At 34.1% G+C, this 4,403-nt stretch overlaps 1 protein-coding gene across 1 annotated transcript in view; it reads left to right on the top strand.

Moving 5' to 3' along the window:
* The first annotated feature begins 69 nt into the window (after positions 1–69).
* LOC106875979 (hemicentin-1) overlaps positions 70–4,403 on the top strand; it is a 169,990-nt gene continuing 165,656 nt past the window's right edge. Inside the window, exon 1 of the mRNA XM_014924322.2 lies at positions 70–738. The gene's annotated coding sequence lies outside the window, so the exon portion shown is untranslated. The remainder of the gene's footprint in view (positions 739–4,403) is intronic.

Below are 4,403 nucleotides of genomic sequence, written 5' to 3'. Positions count from 1 at the left end.
ATATATATATATATATATATATATATATATATATATATATATACGTGTAGTGACTTACTTAAAACAATATTATTTATGCAACTTTCTCTCTTCTCTCCATATATATAAATATATATATTTCATTCATAATTAGTCAATTAAACCTTTCCAATCAAATTTTCAAATATTTATTCATTAATATACACATTTAATTAATTGTTTATAAACACAACTTCCAATTTACCTTTAGCATTTAACTGCTTGCATACTTCTTTGGTCTTCTCTAGTTCTGTTTATTAATTAATAGCACTTAAATTGCACACACACACACACATACATATATACATTTATATACACACACATATAACTAAATAATAGATTCATAAAGATAAAAAATTTAGCATGGTGATTATTACAGCTGTGTGCTTATAGCAACATCAACCATATCACCTTCAACAACAACAATAAGAAGAAGAAAAAACAAAAAAAAAGGCCACTTAATGTTGAAGTAATATCTGGAGGATACTACAAGTGCTTGTTTACAATCTGTGTGCATATATATATATATACACTCACACATACATACATAAAGACTGCTGTTGTATATCTGTATGTACAAACAGCAGGGTATATAGTGATGATAAATGATGTATTGCTACACTGATAATTTTCAGTCAAGGACGTGAGATTTTAAATCTGATTTGATCTATAAACTCAAACATTTTCACTTTGGATTTCTTACCTAGCTGACCAATACAGGTGAGTTGATTTATTTCCCACTAAAGTACACTTTTAGCTTCTTCTTCTTCTTCATCATCATCATCATCGTTATGCCAGTGAGCTGGCAGAATGGTTAGCAAGCTGGATAAAATGCTTAGTGGCAGTTTGTCCATCTTTGTGTTCTAAGTTCAAATTCCATCAAAGTTGACTTTGCTTTCATTCTTTCAGGGAGTCAATAAAATAAGTAAGTACCAGTTAAGTACTGGGGGGGATCAATGAACCAAATTTTGAAATTATTATTATTATTTATTTATTTATTATTTATTTATCAGGATCTTTATGTCAATATTCTGTCATTCCTGTTATGCACAGACACTAAAACTAATAGATGTTTCCACAGGTTCAGTTGTTTGAATTTTTTAATATTTATTTATGCGTTTCAGCCAAGTGGCTGCGGTCATGCTGGAGCACCCTCATGATATAGTATATTTTTTTACTTGTTTTTGACTGTTGCTGGTACGTTTGTGTGAAGAGGTACTTTAACTGAACCTTATTAAGATAACCTCATACTCTATCACAAACTTAACTTTATAGGGTATAAAAAGCAAACACAACCTACACTATATTACCCATCCAACCATGTGTCTGTCTAAGATTTATTTAACTAATAAAGCCACATGTTCTCTCAGCACAGATTACATTCCAACATGTAGTATATCATGAATGGTCAACAATTATACAATAGATTTTGAGAGCCATGTAGTTAGACTATCACATGGTCTATAGCTGTAGTTCTCAACCCCCTTTTGCCTATGAACCCCTTTGATCCCTATTTTACTCTACTGGATCCTCATAGACATTCAATCTATTTAAAAACAATCCTATGTATTTCTATAATTAAATATCATGAGAAACTGTATAGAAAAAAAATTTATATCTTGTGTATTGTAGAAGTGTGGAGGCGCAATGGCCCAGTGGTTAGGGCAGCGGACTTGTGGTCATAGGATCGTGGTTTCGATTCCCAGACCAGGCGTTGTGAATGTTTATTGAGCGAAAACACCTAAAGCTCCACGAGGCTCCGACAAGAGATGGTGGTGAACCCTGCTGTACTCTTCTACCACAACTTTCTCTCACTCTTACTTCCTGTTTCTGTTGTGCCTGTAATTCAAAGGGTCAGCCTTGTCACACTGTGTCATGCTCAATATCCCCGAGAACTACGTTAAGGGTACATGTGTCTGTGGAGTGCTCAGCCACTTGCACGTTAATTTCACGAGCAGGCTGTTCCGTTGATTGGATCAACTGGAACCCTTGACGTCGTAAGCGACGGAGTGCCAACAACAATTGTAGAAGTATAAAGCAATTTATTGTGCATAAATTTTTACAGCAAAATCTTATATGGACCCCAAAGGGCCATATGGACCCCAGTTGAGAACCACTGCTCTACAGTGATATAATAAATTTAGTCAATCTAGTAGTTTGTCTATAACTTGGTCTATTATTAACTTAAACAAATGGTGTATCACATAAGTTCCAACAACAATATTGGTTGTATCATAGTCTGCCGTTTGTCACCTGCATAAAAAAGGCTTCTTTGATAAACATGTACATATATAATGATTAAACATGCATAGACTCCCTGATAATCTCATATACGATGGACTGCACTTATGATAACGTTGTATACTCCTTCTTTCCACCAAGACTGTCTTATGCACTCAACCTTTGAATAGTCAAGAACAGTTGGATACCAAATTAATCTTCAACTAGCTCTATCTCTTGGTTTCTCTGATATATTTTTGACAATGGGTTATCATACTATAGAATACATGACCCTGCCCTAATGTGTACAAAGTCAATAACAAGTGTACAGCGGGTGTAGATTCTCTATAGACATTTATGTAACTATTCAATCAGTATTTCTGAAAGGCTGGGATGAGGATTGAAAAAAGGAGATGCCATTTTGAATAAAATTAATCTTTTAAATTTTTACAATCAGGATGTTTTTACAATCAATGTCCTGTTGAAGAAAAAAGAAGTATATGGAAACAGACTCTAGTTTGTCTTTTCATTAGTAAAGGGAAATGGGTGGCAGCAAAATATTTCTCTTATATTTGTGGCTAGGGTTGGTGCTGGTATTAGTCTGTTTGAGAACCATCAGTTTGCATCAGGTATGGGCAACCTGAAGCCCACTGGACTTTCTGAATTGCATGCCAAATGGAAAATTACCTTCAATTCTTTTAGTATTGTGGCTCACCTGATGATGAACTATGACTCATGTGGCCCATACTTGATTTACATCATTGCTATAACACTACTGGACTCAAACTTGTCAATATAGCCACAACAGTAACAAAAACAACTGTGATCTTCAGATCATAAGCAATACCTTGATTTTTAATATAAGTGCAAGGCCTGATATTGGAATAGAGTGGGTTAGTCAATACCATCAACTCCAGTATTTTACTACTTGACTGGTACTAAATTTTATTGAGTCTAGAACAGGGGTTTTCAAACTGTGGTCCGCGGACCACAGGGGGTCCGCAAGGACAAGACAGGGGGTCCGTGGACACCAAATACTTTTTATGGGCAATTTGATTTTATATATGTTTTTTAATCGAAATCTTTTAATTGACAATAAACCTATTTGTTAAATACTGTTAAATAAATAAATGTAAAAATATATGCTATTTTAAGCAAATATTTATGTATAAATTTCATAAGCGTTTATAAGGGTAAAGCCTGAGATATAAAGAGGTCCGCAAGTCAAAAAGTTTGAAAACCCCTGGTCTAGAAGGATGATAGGCAAAGTAAACATTGGTGAGATTTGAACTCAGGACATAAACAGCAGGATGAAATAACATAGATTGGTTTCAAATTTTGGCATAAGGCTTGCAATTTTGGGGGAGGGGCTAAGTCAATCACATCGACCCCAGTACTCAACTGGTACTTATTTTATTGACCCCCGAAAGGATGAAAGGCAAAGTTGACCTCAGTGGTATTTGAACTCAAGACGGATGAAATACTGCTAAACATCTTGTCTGATGTGTTAATGACTCTACCAACTTGCTGCTTTAGGAAGAAATAACATAGATTGACATATTCTAATATAGCGTTATCACAATAAGGATTATCATAACACTGACCATTATCACAATAGGACCTCATACCACAACACTGGCCTTCACAATATCATTACCTTAACACCAATTACAACAAAATTATAGTTCATTATAACATCACTGACAGCTGAAATAACAAACCCTAGTGTCGAAGTTGCTGATATTTATTTTTTGTTAATGTGCATTACAACAATGCACATTGTTGTGATGGTTGTTTTTTTTGTTTTTGTTTTGTTAGTGTGATGCTACTACAATGTGTTGGATGGAGTTCTTATTGAAATGGTTAAATTATGACAATGCAAAATATTTTAATTTTTGATATTGTTGTGGTTGCTTAACTTCAAGACAACCCTGCTCAAGCAGATATATAGTCAAAAACATTCCTATCATGGTCATCTCATATTCATTTTCCCATTATTTTCCCATATATATATATATCACTCTCTCTCCCCCTCTCTACTTATATATATATATATATATATATATATATGTATTTATGTGTGTCTGTGTTTGTGTGCATGTACACGTGCCCGTATAGAGTTGTGTTTATACAGATGTAGGTATGTTTGTGTGTGTAATGAGAGA

The sequence above is a fragment of the Octopus bimaculoides genome, chromosome 2 (genome assembly GCF_001194135.2).
Source record: "Octopus bimaculoides isolate UCB-OBI-ISO-001 chromosome 2, ASM119413v2, whole genome shotgun sequence".
Taxonomy (NCBI): Eukaryota; Metazoa; Mollusca; class Cephalopoda; order Octopoda; family Octopodidae; genus Octopus; species Octopus bimaculoides.
Note: the sequence above shows the minus strand (reverse complement) of the source record. Positions and strands in the feature narration are given on the sequence as shown.